This window comes from Manis pentadactyla, chromosome Y, assembly GCF_030020395.1.
Source record: "Manis pentadactyla isolate mManPen7 chromosome Y, mManPen7.hap1, whole genome shotgun sequence".
NCBI lineage: Eukaryota > Metazoa > Chordata > Mammalia > Pholidota > Manidae > Manis > Manis pentadactyla.
In genome coordinates this window covers 5,848,648-5,875,795 of record NC_080039.1, presented here as the reverse complement: position 1 = coordinate 5,875,795, position 27,148 = coordinate 5,848,648, and the positions used below count along the sequence as shown (strand labels likewise).

The window sequence follows — 27,148 nt, the reverse complement described above, 5'->3', positions numbered from 1 at the left end:
AAAGGCCTGCAACTAACCTGCACTGGACATACAATATCAGCAAGAAAACTTTCCTGTGTGATGCTGCTGAGATTTTCGGAGGTTGGTACTACAGCTAACCTGACTAAACAGTAGCTGGTAACTAGAAGTAGGGTGCTGCTGTAACAAAAACCTAACTTGAGAAGATTATGAACTTGAAGCCATTGGGGGAAGAGATTTAGAAAACAATGTAAGTTTCATATTGTGATTACTAGTAGACGAGTTTAATAAGGTATCCTAAGACAGACATGTATATAAAAGTAGTTTGCAGGCAAAAATGAAGGGAATAGAGTACTTGAATACAGAAACTTGTAGGGTTGAAGAAACTGCTTCAACACACAACTATACACATAAAATTGATAAATGCTCTGAACAACAAAGAACAGTTAAAACTTGGCTTCAAAGCAAGAATCCAAACTAAGGATATAGCACCTAATGAATCTTGAACTTTACCAAAATGGCTCATGAAAAAGCATCCAAAGATGGATCTTCCATCAATTCCTGATAAGCTCAAGGTATCTGCAGTTAGGTAAGAGAGAGACATAGGAATAAGAAAGCAAAGAATTATAGCAAATCTAAGTAGTATATCTATTTAAAAAAAAGAACTAGCAGTATGGCTATTGGCACTTGAAACTAACAGGAACCAAAGCAGCAGCATAGTAAATCAGTCGAAGAAACTGTAACAACTAAAACTGTGCAACTGAGATAAAATGTCCCTTGGGCCCCCAATTTCCTATAAGTAAAAAGTAGGTTGAGTAACGAAGAGTTCTAGAAAACAGTGAACGAGGGAGCCCCTCTGGGGAGCAGTCCCCAGGCCTCAGCTGAGGGTCCTCACAATGTCTGTCTATCATAACACACTTGTTACAAGCAGGTAATGTTTCTCCCATTTTCCCCAAGTGGGAATTTTTACTGCAGTTTTTCAGTCCCCACTCCCCTGTCATAACCTGGGTGTGTAGGAGGTAAATTATTTTGTCTCTTTAATTTTAGGCTTCCAGATCAAGAGGAGCCACATGTGGACACAATACAGAAAGCACTACACATTTCCCAGAAACCTTGGACTGAGTTTAATTACACTGAACATGATTTTGAGGTTGACACCCTTCAGGTGAAATCAAGCATTCTGCCTATAGGAGGGAGTTTGAGCTGAACTGTTTTAGTCCTTAAGTGCTTTTAAAATATTTCCAGCTTTTTGACTTCCAGGCACAGAGAAGTTAGATTCTTCGGTGGGACATACTCTGGCTGATGAAAAAGAAGTGCAAAGAAAGTGACTCATAGCATCTCCAGGTGGAAGCTGTAAGAGGCAGTGCACCATTCACTACCTTTTGGTTCCTGCCTTGGAAATCATGGTTGGAGCTTCCATCAGCCTGAGTCCCTGAGCAGAGCCCTCCTGTAGACCTCCACTGGACATGCAGCATGACCAAGAAGCAAACTTTTGTTATATTAAGTGAGATTATGGACCATTCCTACTAATACAAAAGCACGATGAAATCCTCTAAAATATCATGCCTGATGTTTTAATTTCCTCTTGTATTGACAAGTATTAGGAATATCTGTAAACAGATTAATTTTGGAAAAGGGGTGTGATCTTGAATGAGTTACTTAATTTCTGGATCTCAGTGTCTTCATCCTTAGGATGGGAATGATACCCTAAATACCTTACAGGACTGTTATGATTAAAATATATTTATATGTATAGCTGTTAGAACTGTGCCCTAGTACACAGTAGGAGCTATAGGTGCTGGCCATTACTGTTAAATACCTACCAAGTTTGCTGTAGATTCAGTTGTGCTATGAACATCTGAAGTTTCGTAGTCTGGTTCTAGAGAATATAGCCAAAGTAAAGTAAAAAGTGAGCATTATTTTAGAGTCTGAAATTTTATAAAATAATGATTAATGTCAGATTACATCTAGATCTCACTGACCTGAAGGATACATATATTCTTTGCAATTGTATAAAAGACAGAAGAAGGATGTTCGTGTAGGGCTTTTTAGCTCAGCAGAGCCAAATGGCCAAATAAAACTTGCTTTTTCTCAAGTTTTATTGATACGTGTTCAAAGCCAAAATGTATACATCCTTGAAACAAGTGATTGGAGATATTACAGCCAGAAATTGGCTGTAAACAATACATATCTCTCCTCTGAAAATTCCCTTAGCTCTTAGAGGTCAGGCAGAGGTTAAAAAAAGAAAAACAGCTATGTCCAATTTTTCCAGTGATTAAGTTCATTGCTCTAGAGTTAGGACTGTCTATATTTGAATCCTGATGAACTGTATTACTTTAGGCAGGTTATTTAGTTTGTATCTCAATTTCTTCACCGTAAGACATGGATAACAGCTCATCAATAGGTGGGGATGGGTGAAAAGGACACGGTGCTTGACATAAGAATAAATGGTGTACAAAGTAATCTGAGTATAATCCATAGTTTGAGAAGGTTAAACATTACAGATATGTCATGCCTCATCTGTTTTTTCCACCTGTTTCAGGTAAATAATACATTTAAAATCGGTTTGTTCTCAAAGGATGGCTTAGTGGACTCAGGTACTTTACTTTAAGATTGCTATGCCATTGAAATGCAGAGAAAGTCAATCTTCAACTGGACAGTTTTCCACCAAGCAAAATCCCACAGGTCAATACTGGATTTGATTCTTAAACACATCACTTATCAAACACACATGCATGCAACCACTCCAAACATCAGGATTTAAGGTGAGAAACAAAGACTGTGATTATGCCACTACAAGTGAGCGGTACATCTGAAGGTACCCACCAGGATAAAGGGTGAAGACAAAAGGACCATGCTGAGTAAAAGAGCAGAGAGTACATATCCTTAAGCACATGCACCTACAAAGTCTTCACAGATTGATCCTGTGCTATATGTTTTCTTATTAAATTTCTAGAAATATCTATTTCCTTCTACATAAGTAACAGAAAGAGGAGCATCACAAGAAATTAAGCAACTTGACTATTAAGTCATTCAGCTGCTTTGCATCTCTTTAATCACCCAATTCCTCCAGAAATGCTTCAGCTGTCATGCCACCTTACAGTAAAATGGTAAAAATAAGCACACTTGTGGTGAGAGGCACTGTAACAACCGTTAAGGGCATATATGTATACATTTTAGAGCCAGACAAACCTAAATTCAAAATTATCTCTGCCAGTCACAAAGAACCGCATATTACATGATTCCATTTACATGAAATGTCCAGAATAGACAAATCCATTCAGACAGACATCGGACTGGTGGTTTCCTAGGGCTGGGTGGAGGCAGATGGGCAGAAAATGGGGAGTAGCTGCTAATGAGTACAGGGTTTCATTTTGGGATGATTAAAATGTTCTAAAATTGATTGTGCTGATGATTGGTATGCAACACTGACTATACTAAACACCACTGAATTGTATGCTTTAAATAGGTGAATTGTATGGTATGCAGATATCTAAATGGAGCAATTATTAAAAATATAAATCTCTGTCACTTACCAAGGGTATGACTTTGGCCATGTCACTTACCCTTTCTATCTCAGTTTACTCATATACAAAATAAGGACACCACATCCATCAGAGGGATAAAGTATTTTATTAAATTATCAATATAATTACTTAGTACAGTGGATGGTCAATAGGATTCAATGAATAGTAATGTTCATAAACAAAGCAGATTACTTCGGATGAAAGAGTTATCTCATAGAAATCTCGTAAAATAATAGCTAGTCATGTGAAAAGCCTACAGTAGTTATACAAATTGTGAGGACAACATGAATAGTGTTTTACTAATAAGGAATAGTTGTTTTCCATACTGGAGTACCACCAAATCAAATTCACTAAAGACATATGCAGAGACCTGAAAATAAGTTATAACGATTTAGTGGCCTACAGAAATAGAAGTCTGTTCTTCTAAAAAATACCAAAACATCTTCAAAAACCTAAGCTCTAAGACAAGAACTGGTAACTTTCAAAAACCAGAATATATACCCACAAAACTTTGAATCTACGATGCCACAGAATCATCTTCAAAAAAAAAAACAATTTATTTAATTGTAACTGACTCACCATTGTCATTCTGGTCACTGCCCTCCTCTGAATTCAAAGTCTGTGTGCCTGAGCTATGTCCTTGCCTTGCAACATAGTGTCTCGAAGGAACAGGCACCATTGTAGAGGGTCCTCCATGATTCTGTACCAAAGACACACACACACATAAACATACACATGCAGTTCTCTGCCTCTGTAGTCAGGAGAAGAGAGTTATAAATATATTAAATGTACTGGACATTAGAAAAATGAAGAAATAATAATCAAGAAAACAGAAAATACTGCCCAAATTATTTGTCCACCTCTATCAACAAATCTCTAAGAACAGCTTAAAAAATAAGTTTTTCACCTTTAAAAGCTCTAAGATGCAAAACTCATGTTTATCAGAAGGGCTTTATTTGGTTGTCTGTGTAAAAAGCTAAAATTTATCCACATAGCCTTTATTTTAAAAAAAAGGAAAAGGGAAAGGTAAACAGCTTTTTGAGTGAAGCTTTGACCTACTTACAGCTATAGTTGGATAAGCAGTCCCACTCTCTTCTTCAACTTCACAAACAGTAATGGTTTCTTCCAAGTCCCTGGGCATCTGTCCATTCTCGGGAGCAAAGCTATTCTCACTCTTCTTATTCACACAATGCATTTGGCGCTGACTACGCCTAAAGGAACTTAAGTATTTCAGAGTATGAGAAGGAGAAAAAAATGACAGAACATGATAGTAACTTGTTTCTAATTTCTAAATAACAATTAAAACATTTCAATGTTGAAACTTTAAAAAAATTTCGATCACATATTTGTTACTTAGCAATGAAGCCAAACTTACCCATTTTCTCTTTCAACACTGAATATTCACTTACCGAGATCTATAGGAGAAGTTATCATAGCTCTGGCAGCACCTTTTACCTGGGCCAGAGTAAAAACCAACTTTAGGGCCCTCCACATCGTGCCTATTTATAAAGCAAGATGAATCCCTAAGAACAGAGGGATGGGAAAATATAATTCTTTATTCAGTAGTGCTTGAGAAGTCAGTTCTTCAAGTTAAACAGAATAAACAACATCTTTCTAAAATCATCCAAATACAACCTTGCTCTCCTCACCACTGGTATTAGGTCTATCCATCATTCAAGAATATAATGCCACACTTACGGCGCTCACCTTGATAGCATTCTATCACCTAGCATCTCTTCCAACTGCTCCACATTTCCCTAGACTCTGAGAATACTTATCTTCCAATACATCTATTAGATGAGAATTTAAGTATACATAACTTCTATCCTCTATGCTCCCTTTAGGCAGATATTATAAGAGAAATGTAAACTATTAAGATATTTCTAAATTCTACAGTAATTCTGTCCAGGAATGATTTACAGTATTTAAATAGAGATGTACATTATCGTTAAAGTCAGTAAAGCCTTACCTGGGCATCCCATATATCCAACTGGGTCTCTGAGATGAATGTTGAGGATGAGAATATTCACTAGACGTAGTACTGCCAGCTTCCTGTGACTGGTTATGCCCGTAATGCGTACTCTGCTGAAGTCTTGGCGGGAACGAAGTGTCTCCCTCGATGTAAGCCATAGTCATATGAATCTCCTTTCCTCTAACTTTCTTGAACATCTTCTTCCATTGCTTCATGTTCACGTCTGACGTAGCTTTCAGGCAAACCAAGAGGCAGCAAATAAACTTCATAACCAAACCAAAAGATGTAGTGTCTCCTCCCAACTCTCACAAATGCCTAAAACTATCGGATTTTTTTTTAACAAACCAAATAAATACAGGGAGGGAAATTTTGTATTTGGAAGAGCAAAATGAGCAGGTAATCTCTATCAATAGACATCTCAACTCTATCTTTTGTATAGGCAACTTTGGTCCTCAAAAAAGTCATTCTCATTGCTTACATTACTATTATCCAAGAAATTATGCCTATTAATATCCCTGGCTGCTTCTGTGAGGTGTTTTTCCTCATTCTTTTGAGAAATCTTTTGTCTCTAAAATCTATATCAGCTTAACTTTATACAAAATCCCCTGGGAACCTGATTTTCAATCAGGGATAAATTTGCTACTTGGGGCACATTTGGCAATGTCTGGAGGCATTTTTCGTTGGCACAACGGGGGAGAGGATGCTACCAGTATTCAATGGACAGAGGCCAGAGATGCAGGTAAACACCCTACAATGCATAGGATCACGTCCCAAAACAAAGTATTATCTGTCCCAAAATGTCAGCAGTGCTAAAGTTGAGAAACCCTATCTTAGAACAAGACTTATGTTATACCTTAAAAAAAATACAATATAGACAAGTACAAGAAGGGGAAAATAATAAAACCTTCAGTATACAAACCCATTTCTGGGCCATAGATCCCCGAAGTTTTCTGGTAACTTCTTCCTTTCTGAACAAGCACAGGATTCCAGACAGGAACAGGTGACACTTGGGTAACTGGTTTTAAGTTAGCCAGTGGAACAACATGCCTTAAAATTTTAAAGATGTCACCATGAAGCCATTGCAACAAGACTCGATTCTCAGTAGTTACACATACCCCAACCCCTCCTGCTTCATTTTCAAGTGTATTCCTCTTAAACCATTGACACTAGCTATCCGTTAAGGTTTTCTATTCAGACTAGAAAATCTAACAATAGTTTGTACAATTTCATAGCTATTTATAGCATGTATCCTGTTCCAGAGGAGAGATTGTGATATAAAGTTTACAAATACTTGTTCCCTCTCCTTGGAAGATGATTATATTTTCCCACCCCCACTGACTTCAGGCTCATCTGTGTAACCCACTTTAGCCTATAAAATGTGAGCAGATACCTGAAGAACATTCAAATGATTTGTCATGGTCTCATTCCCTAACTGTGATCATGGAAACATAGGCCTAGATAGAGACTTTACTGGACTGGGTCCTCTTTGCTGACAGACTGTAACCATGCTAAACAAGAAATGAACATTATTGGTTTAAGCCTGAGATTTCTTTGGTTGTTAGGACAGCATAAACTAATTTAATGTTCTCAACTGGCAGAGGCTCAGTTAGCAAAGCAGCTTTCTAATTCATCTGAACAGGTTTATACCAGAATTCTGTTGTATTAATATTCCTAATAAGTTTGCTAATGCCTAGGATTTGGAAACTTTTATACAAGTACGTATACTGAAACATCATACACTTCAGGATATGCTTTTACAATTTGAAGTAAGTTATCTTAAGCTTCTACCAGATATAACTTGGGTTCTTTTACTAGCATGCTGGGAATTCTCAACAAAAAAGCATCAAGAGCCAAAGATTTTGGTAATTCAACAACTTTTTATATTCTCACTTTTCTGCCAGTTCTTCAATGAAGACTGTTACTGAACTGTTCTCATTTCCAACTTCCTGAATATAAGCATTATAGTATCTTCCACCTGAATCCAAGTGAACCTGAAATGGGAAGAGACAGTAAGAATATATCTAGTCTCAGGTTGGTAGACATTATCTGGCTTCTGCCAAATAAAAAGATCAGTTCTCCCAAATGGAGTTCAGACGTGTACTTATTAAACCAGTTGATAATCAACACTGGCAGTCTGGTTCAATGGAGGCAGCACATGCTGAAAGAGCCTTATATGTAATCACAAACATGTGTAATTAAAATTTAACACAAACATTAGAAGGCACATTTTTCTAGCACTTTGTAAATTAGTTTTCTAAACTTTATATTAATAACTAAAGCCACAGATTATTTGGAAAAACATATTACTAATTCTTTAAAGAAAGAACTAACCTGACACTTGTCTCCCAAAAAGTACAGTCTCCCAGCATACTCCATGTAATTCAGTTTTTGAAGTTCTATTAAGAGAAAATGAAGATTCAAGCTCAAGTGCTCTACATCATTTGATTTTGTAAATTTTATCAGGGTCTTTGATAATGCTACCACTATAAGCTAAGTTTCTTTTAAAAAAGTTTTAATGAGTCATACTATTCCTCTTCATGGGTTTTTCTCTAAATCAATTTAAGGAGACCTGCCAGAATATTTTTGTTCTACAAAACACAAATAGGTGAAAACTGGAGGTTGTAATCTTAGAATTGGTCAAACACCAAGAAGGTACCATTTAAAAGTAACACACCTCAATTAAAAAATAAAGGTAAAAAAAAGTATCACTACACAGCTTCCTCAAGTAGTCTCTTATTGTTAACAACACTTTGTGTTCCATGAGGTCATAACCTCATTCTAGATTGTTAACAATAGCTAGGTTCAGCAAAGTTCAAGTTGTTGAATATTAAACATTAAGGGCTACCTTGAAGGCAGAACTTAAGGCTTACTTTGATCAACTTAGTTACCTAAAAAGGAGAAAACAATGACCTATTTTAAGGGTTGGCAACCTTTCTCTGTAAAAAGCCACATAGTAAATGTTTTAACCTCTGTGGGCCACAAAGACTGTTCCAGCTACTCAACGCTGTCACTGAAATTTGGATACTGAAATCTAAATTTCATTTAATTTTCATGTGTCACAATACACTGTTCTTTCAAGTTTTTCTGCCACTTAAAAATATAGAGACCATTCTTATCTCATGGAACACATAAAAACAGGTGGCAGGTCAGATTCGGTCCACAGGCCATGGTTTGCAGACATCTGATGTATTATTAATGAGGGAAGTCTTAACAATTTAAATAAGCTTATTTCCAGTTTTAAGTGTCTGGTAGTCCTAGCTACCTACAAACTATCACCACACAGTCTTTGCAAAGTTGATGTCCCAGATAAACATCAGATTCTAAGATCCATCCTCACTTCTAAGTTTATTTGTTTCCTCTTTAGATTTAAACCATGTATTAAGCTAAAAAGTCCCAGGCTGGTTTTTTTTAACATAACAGTACATTGACATCTAATAACATCTCTTGTTAGAAACAATCTGCGAAATTATTCTCCTGGATCTGTCAGGATTCAAAAGTATTCTGTTGACATGTCATTACCTTTTATGCTGTCCAACCAAACATCAAATTCTACATTATGATAGATTTCTGGATCCAGGGCTTTGAGCACCTTGTAGGGGAAGGGCATCTTTGACTGGTTTCCTAGAGACTAAAATAAAAATTATCATGCTACAAACTCCCCATCCTTAGCTTAAGTCTTCCTTCTATGAAGAAGGAAGAATTAGGTTCTTTTCCTTCCTTTTCTTTTTTTAAAAAAAATTTGTACATATGGCTTCCTTTCCTTCTTTATTAAAAGAATAAATGTATGCGAAAATAAATTTTATTTATTGCATCTGAAAGGTGAGGAGACTAAAGAAGCAGTTATGCAAATGATCTAAAAAGACTGCAGAAGGGAAATTTTGTCTAAAGCAGCCAACAGCTCAAGACATGACATATATAAATCAATGCAATACAGACCAGCATTAAAGATTCAGTCACAAATATTCAACGAGTCTCATCTTGATATGCACACAGAGGTGCAAGTGTTTCTATACCCTAAAATCGCTGGGAAAAAATCTGAAAAGTTTGCTTTCATCAAAATTTGTTATGATTTCCAAAGGAATTACCTTCTTCTACTCTTCTACTTCTGAGAATTTCACTATGTTCAATTCTTTCTGCAAATTATCAGCACTTGAAGCATGCACAGTGATTACTGTAATAATGTCCTACATAGCTAGCTTCAAATGGAAGGTTTGCTTGATTTTATGCCTATACAGATGGTAACATTTTTCCTGTTTCTTCAACCATGGTTATCAACTATTTTCTTTGCAGAACAGGGTTATTATATTTTTAATGACAAAAAGAAACCTTAGCATCAGAAGACTGATTACAAACTAATTATCTATTGGGTTTGTAATGTAACATGAAAAGAGCTGAAATTTATCAAGGGTTTGGTTTACTTTGAAAAAAAATCTACAACTCCTGAAGAATAGAAATAGAGAGAACAATTAAGCATGTATTTTACATTTTCAGATTAAGACTTCCACAAAGGAAAACATCAACTCTTCCACCACCCCATTTAACTAGGATGGACTTATTTGACCTTAACTAGTTTAAGTTATGATGCCATATGCCAAGAATATGAAATTTCTTTGCCCTAGAAAATCTCAAACCTTTGCTTCATCTGTTCCTTCACTGTACTCCTCTGGCATATTTTCAGCATCGCAGCAGGCACCTAACTCTTCAGTCCTAATTAAAAAGATTTAGAACAAAGAGCTTTATATAAATGCAGAAGCTAAGAAGTCTTAAGCCTGACATCTGTAGCACCACCTAGCGGTTAAAGTAGCTCAGTTCTAAAAATGAGGCAAATACTTTTTCACCCCAACATTTACCTTTATGCTTCCTTTCTGAAAGTATACTCAGCAGATTACCTCCTATATTTCATACCCCCTGTGGGGAAACACTCTAAAGATGGCCCCTATAATCATGCCCTTCTGTGATTCCCCTCTTCCTAAGTTTGCTTCTAACCAATAGGATGTGTATCATTACATTAACATAAGAATGTAATGACTATGTTGCTGGTAGCTCTATGACTCTAAGAAAACAAGTAGCCATGTTCTCCAGCCCCATGTAGTAAAGAGCTGAGGGTTACCTCTAGCTGACAGCCAGAAAAAAAATCTTAGTCCTACAGCTGAAAGGAACGGAATGCTGCCAAGAACCATGTGAGTAGGGAAGTGGATCCTTCCCCAGTCAAAACTCCAGGTAAGAACTCAATACTAACATCCTCATTGCATACTAGAGTGAGACCCTAAGCAGAAAACCCAGATAAGCTATACCCAGACTCCTAACCCACATAAATTGAGAGATAAGTGTGTTATTCTAAGCTGCTGAGTTTGTGGTAATATTGCTACGCAATAGATAACTAATATACCTTGACTTCCTACTACTGTAGTTTCTGTAAGCCTGAAGCCCTTAAGACAAAATCAGTGAAAAGAAACTTTTACCCTGATATATGGCAGCTACCTCCTGCATTCCCATATAAGCTTTAAAAAAAAAAACACCCAAGAAAACCCTCTTCTACCAAAAAAAGAAAATAATCGCAAGCATTAAACATCCTAGAAATACAACTGTATGACAAAAAGACAATGTGATACCTTACTGGAGCCAAACCTATCTGAATTTCCAGACAGAACTAGGAATCAAGAATAGAAAACTACAATTTTAAATGTAAGTTTTTGACTAAATCTGTTTAATAGCTGCCACAATCTACATCCTTAGGGGTACCAAAAGCAGATACTCAAAAGCTTCTAAAACTTGTGTTAGCCTGAGAGATTCTTTACTAGATGGACGTGTGTCAAGTAACCACTCTGAACCTCAGTTACCTTCTAAAGAACGATGGGGCTGGTTCTGAATCAGTTTTTTGTCAATATGTGGTCCACAGTTTACCTACATCTGAATACTTGGATGTACTTGTTAAAGAAGCAGATTCTTAACTTCACTCTGACATCAAATTTTGTGAAGGTAGGCCCCAGAATCTGCCTTTCTAACAAGCACCCTAAACAATTTGTATACAACTGAAGTTTGAGAATCATGGGATTTGATAGTTCTAAAGTCTCTTCTAGCAAAAAAAAAAAATAGATTCCAACTTGCACCGAACACCCCAAAGCCTGAGCAACTCACAGTACAGGCTATCTTTTTGGTAAAACTTCTCTTTCCCCATTAAAAAAAATGTATATCCTTATAAACACACATATACCTACATTCATATGTGTTGTCTAAGGCATAAGCTTCCAGGTCCCTTCCACTTTCAAATGATGATGCATAGAAACATGAACATCAACGATCTTGTGATTGACTTCCCCTTTCCCCTTATTACCTATCCTGAGTTGAACTCCTGTAGTCAATAAGGTCATCCTCACTGCCAGTCACATTGTTTCTGTTCTTTTTGGAACTACTTCGAAACAATTGAACTGCAGTCTTCAACTCTTCTTCATCCAAAACAAACACATCTTTATAGAGAATTTCATACAATACAGCTAAAGGAAGAAATGACCAAAATGCAAATTATCAAAATAAGGTGGTTTTATAACAATGTAAACAGCTATTAACCAGTATACAAATTCAATAGGTATCAACAGGGTTTTAAAAGAGCTATTCATGGTGGGTCCTTCAATTTAAAGATGGCCAACAAATCACCTGAAATCACACCAAAACATTTATAAAGTCTTCAAGTACCTTGGCAAACAGCAGCACTTGACTGAAACTGTTTTGAGTATACTGAATCATAATGCCCATTACTTGAAGAGCAGAGTAGAATCTGAAGAAAAAAACCACACACACAACAATTAAGTGAATGTTACACATCTTACAACCATAACTACTTGAAATTAAGTTGCTAATCAGAAACTGATGTCTTTTTAAAAACAATGATTTCTAAATTATACATATGAGTGATATCATACAGTGTTTGTCTCTTATTTCATCTTGCATAATGTGCCAATTGTATCTCAATAAAGCTGAAGAAAAGTGATTTTTGAAATTTACATATAGATAAATGCAAGCTATACCTCAGAGATTTTCCTGACAGTGACTTTTAAATGCCGAGGTTAAAATTAAAACCCCTGCTCAGACTTCACTGTAAGCCTCGATCACATTCTTGTAAATACAAGAAACAAGTATTGATGTACAGATTTGCAAAACATGGGAACTTCTACAAATTGGGTAAATAAAACAGAAAGCCTACCAGAAGTTAAAAGACTTAGCTTAACTTCTAAAAATGACTGGAAAAATTAGGTCAAATACTCAAATACCCCAAACCCACAGTATGGGGGATTGGGAATGGACTTCAGTTTTATTAAATATGTTTTCCACTGTATCAAATAGCAATACACCAAGCTATCAATACTACTAAAGAGACTTCCTTAATGAATTAAGGCACTGAGATGGCTAAAGAATGAGTTAATTTCTTAGTTGATTCCTTTGTCTTCTAGTTTTTCCAAACACCAATTCAAAGGCCATGTTCCCTAACCAAATTATTTCAGTAAAAATGCTCCCTAGTTCCATGTGAGGAAATATGTTTATAAACTGCTCCAAAACCTTTTTGAATTTTTGCTCAAAACCCTGTGTCTTGTGTAAGAGATGTAATCCTTAGTGATTTAGCCTAATTTGAAGATATCTCTGGTTATCAGCAACCTGAAGTACCAAAGGTGATTCTATGGGAAGATGTTGCCACCAAAGTTCCTTGGCAGAAAATTAATCTTTTTAATTTTTTACTCTTTTATTATTTTTCTTTTTTACTTTTTTTCTACCTTCTTACACTACCCTGGGCAAACTTCTCCCAATAATCAAATTCTCTGATTCTAGATTTTTTATTCTTCCCTAGCCTTTTGTTTGAGATCACAACTTTAATCCCAACAGTATAATCCAATTCAGAGAACTGAGGGCAAGTGTCACGCTAAAGTTACTCACAGAAAAGTTTAACTTTTTAAGTTTTACCCACCCCCAGGGGTATTTACATTTAAGAGGAGTTTTTTAATCCACAAGGAACAGTAAGCAAATTTGAGCAGAGAAGCCTCTGTATTTTGGACTAGAACTGGGAACTCAAACTAAGAAAGGTTAATAACTGACGGTAGTTGTTAAGGAGTAGTTACAATAAAACTAAACATAATAAACTAATAAAACATAATAAAAACGTTGCCAGTTCCAAAACTGATGAACAAGCAGGAAAGAAGAAAGATGACTGTACAATTTCTCTATTCAAGTAGCAATGAGTTCAATTTTGACAGAAGAGGCAAAACTAGGCATGATGGCTTTCATGTTCTTGGTGGTATCCCAACATAAAATAATTCGTTCATATAAACTTGTGGGTGGTCTGTCTGTTGGGGGTAGGCGGGTGGGATGTAATGGCAATAAAGTAGTGAAAAAATGAAGTAGATCTGCATTATTGATGAGGATAGATATTTGAAAAGAACAAGTAACAGAATGTTAAGTTGAGCCCATCTACATTTAGAAAATAAATGCAAAGAGAACGATACAGAGGGATACCCACCCAAACTAGTTTAAAGCATGAGATTTAAGAGCATGAACGGGTATTTGATTTCTTACTCTACATGCCCAGGTTTAAGTTTTATTTCGTTTTTAATATATTAATTTATTTCTATTCTTTCTAGATAGACGAATAGGCTGAGTGAAGATGGCTAGTTTCCAGTAGCATTTTCTCTGATACTGGATAACTATGTGAAATACAGACTTAAGTCAATATAGACGATGAAAGGAACCAAGGTGACCATTAGGCATTTATTTGAGAATTTGCTCTAGAATATATTTTATGGAAGGCTCACTGATAATGCTCACTGTCTGTGATAGTCATTTTTGAAAACCCAAACAATTCAAACACAAATCTTAAGAGCCTAAAATGAAATACAGTACAAGTTTAAGGCAAATCAAGGTGTCACCTAACAAAAATACTCTGCTGCCACCTGGCTTTTCCATTCTTAAGTTTCAGTATGAACAAACACACTTAAACACTCCCAAATTAGACATATATACACAATCCTTTGCATGTAAATACACAAATGCTGGTAAGTATTAGCTCTCTCTCTATAAGCTAATAAGAGTCTCATCAGCTCAAGGATGAGATTTATACATGCTATTCTCATGGCTGCATACTCAAAAGACCTTGCATTTTTGTAGTATCATGGCTCCCAATGTATGATGCTTTCCCCTTAATTAGTTCAGTAATATCTCTAAGATGTATAGGACTCATTTGAAAATGGAGCTGTGTAACTGTAGGGACTAAGGGCTGGGTATATGGATATTCACTACTCAACTCTTTCAAAACTTTTCTCTATATGAAAACTTTCAGAATAAAATGTCCAGGGAAAAAATGAATTGCAGGTCTAAAGCGTCCTAATAAAGATCTAAATGTCTAAATCTCCTCAGGCAATGCTGTGTAAAATTGCTAAAATAAAAAAAGATAACACTCCTCTTCTTCAAACAATTCAGACTATGTCACACCTTTGTTTAAAAACTGTTCAGGGGCACCTGTACTGATGTATTTCAAAGTACATTTCAGACACCAAAAATTAAGATGGACTGGTAAACAGAGATGGGATAGATATATGATAAACAAGGAAACCAAATACTGACAGCAGACTAGGTGGTGAGTATATGGATGCTCACTGTAAAATACTTTTAGGTTTTCTGTATGTTTTAAAAGCTCAATAATAAAATAGTAGAAGAAAACTTCAATTGACTATTCTGTACAATAAAAAGCCAAATTCTTCTCTAACACCCCTCATGTAACTCTAGCCTGTCTTTTCAGCATTGACCTCTCCCCACCCAATTATTTGAGTCCCAAAGGATCTCTTGCTTCCATTCCTTTGCATATGTTTCCTCTAAATAGATTGCCTTCATACTTGTTGGATTCATTTTTTGGTATTCCCCATAAATGTCACTACCACCATGAAACTTTCTAAACTCAAGCAGAGTGAAGGGCTTTTTTTCCTATGCTCTTTGTACATACTTCTTTATAAAACATATTACTTTGCTGTAGTTAACTATTACATGTCTGTCTTGATAACCCCTTAAGACCCCTGGCAAGGATTTTGTTGTATTTACTTTGGTATCCCCAAAGCCCAGTAAAGTGTATGGTACACTACATTGGATTAATGTTTGCTGAGTAAAACAGATGGAAGTACCATTAGTAAAACAATGCGCCCCAATTTATACTTATTTTCCAAATTATCTCTTGCAGCCCACTTGGTCTTCCCCTATTCCTAATGCCATTTGTGTAGTTCACATCTTTTATCTAGGTTACTTAAACATCTTAACAGTTCTCTCAGTGTCTAGTCTTCTCTCACCATAATAAAAATGTTGCCTGAATTTTGCTCCATGGAACGAAACAACTTACAAAACTCAAATACTGTGCAGTCTATATTTACTAATCAAATAATCTGGATAAAAGGCTTTTCTTAAAATCTTCTTGAAATAAAAATTGTATGCTGAAGAGCAATTTGTTTACCTGTTGAGAGTTCTCAGCCAACAAAACAACCTACTATTTTCCAAGCAACCTACTGGTCAGTAGTAGCACACTCTTCAGACTAATGAGAACGTAGAAATGAAAACAATACAATGTGATAAATATTATAATTACTTCAGGTCATGTTAGAGGAAATCAAAGGGAGGAAATAACTCCAGGGGAGCTGGGAAAGTTTCAAGAGAATTGACATTTGAGATACAAAGGAAAACTATCTGGAAGCATGGTATACTAAGGTTGGAGGACTGACTGGAGAGGAAAAGGCTGGTAGCAGAGAAAATTCTCATTTAGACTATGCTTATTTTTTCCATTAATTAGGTAAAAAAAAAAAAGGATTTCCTATGCCCTGGTAAGCCAGCAGTATCATTCAGTTTATTTTAGTAAACACTCACTCATCTTCTTACCTTGTCTTCATAGCCGTTATCTGTGACATAAATTGGAGGCTTTCTGGGATAGCGATAAAGAATGAAATCCCGTCTACATGAATAGAAAACAATGGTGGGCGAGAACAGGTAACTTAGTATATAAATGAGAAACTTGTAAGAACAAGTATTTGTGCTTTTAAACTGCATATTTCATTTATATAAAATAATCCAAATGTTTAAAAGACTAAAGAATGCTAAATTAAGGTAGGTCAAGTCCAGTGGATTGCTTAATATATGTATCTTAACATGGGAGAAAGAGCAAAGAAGATTAACAAGTGTATGTAGGTTTTCGAGTTTTCGGGGCTCCCATTTATTTAAGGTAGGGGTCGACAAATTTTTTCTTGGTAAACACCAGACACTACACATTTCAGTTTTTGCATGCCATATGGTTTAACTTTGACATTGTAGCTCTGAAAGCAGACAGAGACAATGCACAAACGCAGATAACTGTGTCCCAATAAAACTATTTTTATGCAGACTGAAATTTGAATTTCATGAAATTTTAACATGCCATGAAATAGTCTTCTGATTTCTTAACCATTTAAAGAAATTTTTAAAGCATTCTTAGCCTGAGGGTCACACAAAAACAGAAGCAAGCCAATTTACAAGCCGGGAGCCAGTGAGTTAAAAGCCAACAACTGACATCAGCCTGCCCAATGCCTCTTCAATACTACTTATTGCTGGACTTAACTAAGAAAGGAGAAGATTGCAAAATACTAACTTGAACAACTCCCCAGAAGAGGGTTCTAACCCTACCAAAGTTTATGCCATCTCATCATCTTAAAAATTTTTAAGGAGTCAAAACAGATTAAACTTCTCAAATGAACAAGATTTCCACACCTCTAACCTACATTATGTAGCTATTTTTCAAAATCGCACAGCTTTCAAAAATGCTTTTACAGTTCTAAAGACCAAAATAGAACTTGCAAAAGCAGTAGGGCAGTGTTTCTCAAATTTCCCATTATCACCTCCCTAAAAAGCCTTTTTAGGCTTTTCTTAATTTCCCTACGAAATTTTAATACCAGATACACTGTACACTTACGTATTGTAATTCTTTGAAGAACCACAAACCATCATTGTAATATCTAATATTTTTGTCCTTAAGAACCAATTTATTTTAGAAGTGATACTGTTCCATTGAGGATGCAAGCAAAAGAGGCACAAAGTTAAACACATAAAAATTCTAAGATAAATATTCTGATTTTCGACAGGAATAATACCAGCAGTTCTTAAAGTCCTTTATTCTTCCATTCAAATGTACACAATGCTAGAGGTTCTCCACCCCAAAATTGTACCAACTGACTTTCCTTAGGTCTCTTCATTCTATATATCGATACATCAAATCTCAAATTTTCCCAATACTAAGGGGACTTTAATAAAAATCTTACACACACATACACACACTTTCTCTTTTTGAAAAAAGGAGGTTCAACTTACTTATAAATTAGAGAAAGAGCCCTTATTTCCAGCTGGCCAGCACTTTCCTAAACATAAATAGTGCATAAAGTTTTAAAAATGTTCTGCTGCTAGGAGGTAGTTTTTCCAAGTTTAACAATTGTTTTTCTAGATACTTAGCACACTACTTTAGACGAAGAACTTCTATAACTTGCTTTGAGGCTTAGGATATTGTGATAGTTAATCATTAACATAAATTTAGTCTGAAAAAAATAGACCTAAAGACAACCTTAGTTAGGTATTAACAAGGACAATTAATATGGAAGATTTAAAAGGCACAATAAAAATGGAATTAGTGTACGAATATGAAGTCAGCAGGGTATTTAGTACAAGTGTTTTAAGTCCACAACTATGGAACTAATCACATAAATTATTTTTAAATAAATGTGTTTGTGGATCTTACTCCCACACAAAAAAAGATAACTACACATCAGAAGAGTTCTAAGTAACAACCTCCTAGTAACATTCATTACCATTCCCCCTCCCCGATTAGAGTGAAAAGGCTTAGGCTTGTCCTGTTCCCAGTGTGTACTCTTTTACTAGTCTATGGATGATAAAATTCTTAACACAGAATTCTCATTATTCGACACAAAACAATAGGTCTGTAGCCAGTCTCCAAACTTTTGCAAGAACTATTTGATTCAAATCAGCTAGCTACTTAAGAAAACAGGTTGAGTCTAGCTAAAGTGACACAGCTGAATGAATACTTAGGTTACTATTCCAAATACTCTGAAAAGTGTAAACCCCCATATTTGATCTTACCTTGGGATCTCCCAACTGTTCCAGGTATTTCTCAAAAGATCCCTCTACGTACTTCAAAAATAAAAAAAATCTTGACTTAACCAATTACATTTTATTACCGAAATCTGATCGTATTCTGCAATATTATCCCCCAGTGGATTTTTGTTCAAATCAACAATCTCAGTATTAAATTACGACTTTGCACAGCATCTCAAGAAGATTTGCACATACACAAAGTTTTGAGTGGAGAAAAGAATGACTATACAATTATCTTCGGAACTGATCCTGGCTTATTCACCTACCTGTGCATTTCATCCAATAGTATGCCTTTTAGTTTTGAAATTCCTATTTAAGTAACCTGACAATTTTCATGAATCAAGCAAGCCAAATAATTAGAATAATTTCATACTTGACAGGAGACATGCATTTACCAAGTTAAACTGAGGAATCTTAAAGGAAATTTATTTCAAAAAAGCCCAGGGCACAAGGCAACTTTCTGGGGTGATGGAATTGTTCAGTATCTTGATTACAGTGGCAGTTATATGACTGCATATTATTGCCAAAACTAGTAACACTCAACTTAAAATGGCCAATTTTACTGTATGTAAAGTACCTAAATAAAAATAAAAATTCAAGGACTATATATGACTAGTTCCATGAAAATATATCACAAGATGTGAAATCAAATTTTAATTTTTCCTCAAACCCTTTTAACAACTTTTTGAAGTACAACTGACATATGAACTGCAAATATTTACATGCAGTTAAGTTTTGACATATGTACGCAGTCATGTCATGTCAAACCACCATGATTATCTTGATAGTGAATATCAAGTTTCCTTGTGCCCCTCTTTAGCCCCACCGACCCACAAGCAATCACTGATCTGCTTTCTGTCACAATAGACTGGTTTGCATTTTCTAGAGTTTTATATAAAGGAAATTGTATGATATGTACTTTGGTGGGAGGGTGGTTCTGGCTTCTTGCACTTGGCATAATTATTTGGAGATTCATCCTCATAGTTTTAAAATTTTACACACATCTCTGTTACTCAAAATGCCATGCACAAACAACAGCAAACATCACTTGGGAGTTTAACTATGCAGAAATTATGGGCCCTGCTCAGACCTACTGAATCAGAATCTGTATTTTAACAAAATCCCCAGGTGATTTGTAGGCACAAGAGTACTTGAGATACACTGCTTTACACCATCGTCTTGCACTTCAAGTAATTTCAGGAATAATCCTTCCCCAGGTGGGGTGAAGATTGTAATTAATTTCAAGGTAATAAGCTTTAAAGTAAAAAAGCCTTTATGAAGTGTTAAAATTCACCAAAACCTGTTGAGAAAATTAAGAGTAAACCTCGAACAGCAGGCAAATACCCAAAATATAGTCGGAAGAAAACAAATAGTACTGGAAAAGCTAAACACAGTAAAAAAAAAAAAAAACACAACACCCAACAACCACACAAAAGACACAATTCAAAAAACACCTTGATAAAACCTTATTTTGTTCCAAGAATTCAAACGCTTCAACATACACAAAGAGGTCTTCTAAGTTGTTTTAAAAGTCAATCATTAGTGACAGTGCTTCAATTACCAATTCGTCACATGATAATAGGTTTCCTAATTTAGTTTCCTTACAATTAAGTTTTATAAGATTAAGTTGGCTGGCCGAAGGGCATTGTGCACAGAATTACTGCACAGGAGGTTTGTATTTGTACATATTTTTAAATATACACTTACATAGCCAAACCTCTGTGAACTATGATTAATTGTGCAAGAAAACAGTGGTATGGATAATAAAAAACAGCAGTCAAAATGTTAACTTTTGGGGAATTTTTGGTGTGTGGGGGAGAAGTAGTTGGAAGTATACAGATTAACTGTTTCTTCTCAATTTTTAACTGGAGTACAAAACAGTCTAATTACAGAAGGAGGTCCAGAAGCATGGCTAGCCAGGGGGAAGGAAGCCAGCTGGAAATTAAATATTTGCTACTGAGAGAATGATACAATTTTCATACATAGAAGCTCAAAATTCATTTCCCACCTGCTATATACTCTATCCACAACTCTCCCTTGGGTATGTATTCTACTTACAGACTCAAAAGGTTGTGGATTTTCTCTCATATATGAAACACAAGCCTTCCTGATTTCCAAATGATGGACCTGGCTGCAAAACAACTAAAAAAAGAGAAAGACCAGCTCACTGTCAGCAATAATTTGACACAGAAGCTTCTAAATTAAGACTGTGAACTGGACACTTCATTATCCCTTAATCAGAACATATGTAGGAAATTAGGAAATTAAGTCCTCACTAAAATCTGTGATTCCTTTAGTGAGAATGAGGGGAGATGATTCTGTCAATGCCCCCCCCCCTGCTTTTCTACTCTGTCGGGGAACAGCCTATAAATTTTTCCTTAGGCATAAAATTTCGAAGAAGTGGAACGTTGCTGAAAAGGATCAAGATACACTTCAAAATATTGTTTAACCCCATTCTTCATTACATTCCAAAGTGGCACTTAGAAAAGTTAAGATAGCAAAAGTAAGCAATAGATTTGGACTAACGAGTAAAGGCACACAGCAAGGTAATAATTGGCTTATAGACCTGATGTTTTTACTAGGGAAGGGATAAGGGAGTTTTGTTCTGGTGGGCTACAGGTCTTCTAGCTACAGTACCATGCCATGTCTCAAACTCTGAAAACTCAGTATAGGGAAGACACATTTGTTTTCCTTTTACCTGCTCCGAAATAGCCCGAAAGAGGCAAGAGGCATCCTTGGCAGTCAGCTTCCGAAACAGCCCTAAGCTGCCTAAATATTCATCCATTGATGCCTCTGTCAGAGACTTCTGGCCGTAGTACTTTTCCCATCTTTTATACATTGTGCACGAGAGGGTGGAGGTGGGAGGGAAGGACAAAGGAACAGGGTGGCAAAGAGGAAAAAGGGTGCAGGTAGGAATGGGTAGCAGTGACAAGGGCTTGCTTATGCAGGTATCTGGAAAGCAGCCCAAAGTCTAGGTATGAGAAGGCAGCTGGGAGTCAGCGCTGTAGAATCTTGGCATTTCTCAGGAGCAGGAGAAGCAAAGGGCTGGCTTGCCCAGGACAAGTCCCGACCCTGTGAAAAGAAGAGGAAGAGCCAAAGCTCCTAGGTATAGAGAGTTAGACTTGAGAAGATGTGGGAGGGGGAAGGTACTTGCAGAGCTACCTTTTAGGGGAAGGGCAACATTAATCCAATCAGCCCAAGGTTGAGAAATATGCATAAACAGCTGAGCGTGGACCAAAAAGAAGCCGAGTTTGCTTCTTAACTCGAGGCAACTGCTGCAGGAGGCAGAAAGGTCTGCAATAAGGCTCAGGTGTGTTATGACGCAGCCTGGCCCACATTACATTGCTTTAATATCTCTGCCCAAATTTTCCACAACAGTCTCTGCCAAGTTCCCTGCTCTATCCATAGTTTCATGGAGATGAGAAAAAAAAATCCGAAACTAATGAACTAGTAAGATTTAATATTAAGAACATCTTAAAAAACAGATAAACTGACTGTGGTTGGGGGAAAGGCTCTCTTAACCTGAAGGGGCAGAAATCACAGTTCAGGCAAAGTGCCAAAAGCAAGCAGCTGGAGATTTCAGGTATGGGGTTTATGTAATCTCATTTCATTCTCACAGTTAATAATAACCATCTGCTAGCATCACAGAAACTAAATTCCTTAATTATGCTAGGAAACGCTGATAGAATTCTGAACTAGTATTTCCAAACTATTGTATAGCATTAACAAAAAGAGTAAATACAAAAGAGGGTGTTTCCAAACAAATGGAAACAATGGAAACTTCAACTGAAGCAGCATGAAAGAAACATGTTGCCCACAAACATTCTAAGAAACTAGGTAAGAGACATGTTTCAATGTATCAGGGCACTTTTTGGAAAAACTAGATTCTGAGAAAACCAAAATAAAATATGACTGTGCTTTTTAGGGTTCAAAGCCAGGACTGGTCACTTGTATTACTTGATTTCATTGTCAAGTCTCTCGTTTTTATTTAAATACAAAATTCTAATTCCTTTATTTGTTTAAGTGTTAAAAAACATAGATCAAAGCTGGCTTTGGAGAAGTTACAAAATTAAGCTGCTTTTTGAAAACTTTTTCTTGTATCTGTGGATCCGGTAGTAATCATGACTGCCGCCTAGGGGAGAACTGTCAGTAATCAACCTTATAATTAAGGGATGAACTATAGGCATTTTAGAAAAAAAGAGTGAATTCTTGACTCCCTTCAGCATACCAATTTGATATTACCGTAACTAATTTCTTTTTTAAAGGAACTGTAACACTGGGGAAATGACTCTTTTTGCAAAAGTTCTGAAACACGGTTTGGGAAGAGGGACCACCATCTTTCTTTAAGGCCACAAATTCCCTGAGAAAAACTAAGGGTTATAATAAAAAGTTAATCATTTCTGACATTTTTTTTTTACCAATGTACCAATAAGAGAAAAATACAATTCTGCATATTTATAGCTGTATATATAAAATTTCAATCAATACTAATCAACATAGTTCACCATGAGGAAGATAACAGGGAAAACTGGGAGAGGGAGAGAGAGTCTAATAGGAGAGAAGGGAACAAAGAGAAGAAAAAGACAAGCAGGCAAAAAGAGACTAAAACAGAGAAAGCACAAAGAGACCCACATAAATACTGTCAATTTATTTTTAACAAAGGTGCAAGAGCAGTTCAATAAGAGATGATAGTAGTTTCATCAAATGTGCTAGAATAATTGACATCAATATGCAAAAGAAAAAAAAATGATCTTCAACCTGCACTTCATGTCCTGTACAATAATTAACTCCACATGGATCAAAGAACTAACTGTAGAACTTTGAAACTTTTAAACACAAGCATAGGAGAAAATCTTGTGGACCTTGAGTTAGGCAGATTTCTTCAATACAATGTAATAAAAAATTGATTGGACTTTGTCAAAATTAAAAACTGCTCTGAAAATTACATTGTTAGAATGAAAATACAAGCCACATCTGGAAGAAAACATTTGTATATCACATATTTGACAAAAAAGTTTGTGCCAAAATATATAAGGAACTCTCAAAAGTCAACAATAACAATTTTTAAAATGGGCAATTTTACCACACATTTACCAAAGATACAGGAGTGGCTACTAAGCATGTAAAAATATATTCAACATTAGTCAGTAAGAAAATTCAAATTAAAGCCACAGTGAGACATCACTACACACCCACTAGGATGGCTATAATAAATACAAACAGTACAAGTGTTAGCACGGACATGCAGAAACTGGAACCTTATTAAAAGAAGCCAGAGGCAAAAGGAGTGTGATTCCAAAATATACATGATTCCACTCATATGAAATATACCAAACAGACCAATCTGAAGAGACAGAAAATCACTGGTTGCCTGGTGTGGGATGGAAATAGTTATTAACTACAAACAGGAACAAAGGATCTTTAGGGGTGATAGAAATATTTGAAAACTGTTTTGTGGTAATGTTTGCACAATTCTATATATATTTACTAAAAACTGAATTGTACATTTAAAACTAGTAATTTTAACAGCTTTGAAATTCACAAAACATACAATTCAAAGCATGTAATGGATACTTAAGAGTTGTGCATTCACCACCCAAATTTTAGAACATTCTCATTACCCCAAAAGGAAACCCACACACCCATTACCATCAACCTTTAATCCCCCTATCCCTACCAATTCCAGGCAACCACTATCTACTTTGTCTCTATATACATATTATGGGTACTTCAAATAGAATCACACAGTACTTAGTCCTGTGTAACTAGATTCTTTCACTTGGCATGAAGTTTCAAGGTTCACCCATGCTGTGGCATTTACCAGTATCTAAACCCTTTGTATAAACTATGTTTAATTATCTATTTATGAGTTGATAGACATTTGGGTTCCTTTCTACTTTTTGCCTATTATGACTAATGCTATTATAAAGTCATAGACAAGTTATTGTTTGGACGTGTTTCCATTTTATTGGGTAATACCTAGGAATGGAGTTGCTGAATCACATAACTCTACATTTGACTGTTCAAGGAACTATCAGACTGTTTTTCCACAGCAGCTTCACCATTTTACATTCTTACCAGCATTTTGAGGGTTCCTGTTTCTCCACATCCTACCAACACTTACTGTTATCTCTTTAGCCATCCTAGTAGATATGAAGTGGTATCTCTTTGTGGTTTTGCTTTGCATTTCTCTATGGCTAATATGGTCGAGCATACTTCATGTGCCTATTGGCCATCTGCATATCTTTAATGAGATACCACTACATACATCATAGAATGACTAAAACACATTTTTTAAGACTGATAGTAACAACTGAAGTGTTGCCAAGGATGCAGTGCAACTGGAACTCTCATATGTTGCTGTTAAGACTATAAATCAATACAGGAACTCTGGCAAAATAGTTTGGCAATTCTTATAAGGAGAGAGTTACCATATGGCACAGCAATCCCATTTCTGGCTATCTGTTCAAGAGAAATAGAAAACTTAAGTCCACACAAAAACCCATGCATCAGTGTTTATAGCAGCTTTATTCATAACCATGTTTCCCCTAAAACTGGAAACAATCCAAACACACTTCAACTGGTAAATGGACAAACCATGGCATTCATACAACAGAATACTCCTTAGCAATAAAAAGTTAGGTATGGATATACACAAGAACATGCATGAATCTCAAATGCACTGTGGCAAGTGAAAGAAGACAGATTCAAAAGGCTACACACTTTATGACTACATTTTTATGACATATTGGAAAAGACAAAACCATAATAAGGGTAAACAGATCAGTTGTCACTAGTTAGGACTGCAGGGAAGGGCTGACTAAAAAGGGATGGCAGAAAGAACATATGGAGTTATGTACCTTGAGTATAGTAGTGGTTACACGATTATGCATTTGTAAAATCTTACCGAACTGTAAAAGAAAAATACTTTGTTATATTTAAATTTAAAAATAAATAACATAGGAGCCAAGATGGCGGGGTGAGTAGGGCAGTCGAAATCTCCTCCCAAAACCATATATATTTTTGAAAGTACAAATAATACAACTATTACTCCAAGAAAGACCAGAAGATACAGTACAACAGCCAGGCTACATCCACATCGGCAAGAACTCAGTGCCTCACGAAGGGGGTAAGATACAAACCGTGGCCCGGCGGAACCCGAGCATCCCACCCCCGACCCCAGCTCCCCCGCGGGAGGAGAGGAGTCAGAGCGGGAAGGGAGTGGAAGCCCAGGGCTGCTAAACACCCAGCCCTAGTCATCCGTACTGGGAGCACAGACACACGTTGCGTGGTATGCTGGATATTAGGGAAACAGAACAGTAAAAGCTGCAAGCAGGTCCCTGCAGCCGGCTCCCCTGGGACAAAAGAAAAGCGAGTGATTTTTGAAAGTCTTAAAGGGACAGGGGCCTCACAGCTGGATGGAAGCATGCCGGCACACTAAGCCCAGCAGCTGGGAATCCAGGGGAAATTCAGGCGCTCCAGCCCCCTGGGAGGCAGCGCATCTGTGAGGCCCCTCAAGGCGACAAACAGGCTCCCGCCCATCCCCCCTCCGGGGCAGACCTGCCATAGCAGGTGAGCAGCCTGAGAGCAGCTGCGCCCACAGCAACTGCCCAGAGAATCCTCTGCAGCCAGCTGGGGCAGACTCAGAGGCCCCGCCAGCACACACAAACAGAGGGAGCCGAGACAAGGCACTAAAGGTCGCAGTTCGTGCATCAGAGTGTACCCAGCATGCCTGCCACTCCCTGTAGAGCCTGGGATGCCCTGATGGCTGCCCCGCCCATGGCGGCTCAGGAAATAAAACCGGAAGCTGCTACCTGTGGGTGGGTAACCAGCAGAGGCAGTGAGGAGGGCAAGGCGACCAGAAAGCATGAAGGGACTTTGCTCTTGCAGCTAACACACACACAAACTGCCCACAACTACCTCTATAGCCATAAAAAGGCAGAAGAATCTGATCCAGTCCAGAATCACCAAGACAACCCCTGAGAGGGAGCCTAAGCAGATACATTTAACCAATCTTCCTGAAAAAGAATTCAAAATAAAGGTCATAACCATGCTGATGGACCTGGAGAGAAATACGCAAAAGCTAAAGGATCAAGTTAGGAGGGAGAATACAGAGGAAAAACAATCTTTGAAAGCACTTCAGAGAAGACTGGATGAGGTGCAAGAGGCTGTTAATGGAATAGAAATCAGACAACAGGAACACAGAGAAGCTGAGGCAGAGAGAGATATAAGGATCTCCAGGAATGAAAAAATACTAAGAGAACTGTGTGACCAATCGAAACGGAACAATATTCGCATTATAGGGCTACCAGAAGAAGAGAGAGAAAAAGGGATAGAAAGTGTCTTTGACTAGAGGCAGAGCCAACATGGCGGCGTGAGTAGGACAGTGGGAATCTCCTCCCAAAATCATACATACTTTTGAAAATACAACAAACACAACTAGCCCTAAAAGAGAGACCAGAAGATGCAGGACAGTGGCCAGACTGCAGCTACACCAGCGAGAACCCAGCGCCTGGTGAAAGGGGTAAGATACAAGCCC

General features: G+C 36.8%; 1 pseudogene; it reads right to left on the bottom strand.

Annotated features, from left to right (window-relative positions):
- LOC130682195 (putative bifunctional UDP-N-acetylglucosamine transferase and deubiquitinase ALG13) overlaps nucleotides 1–27,148 on the bottom strand; it is a 105,928-nt pseudogene that overhangs the window by 16,819 nt on the left and 61,961 nt on the right.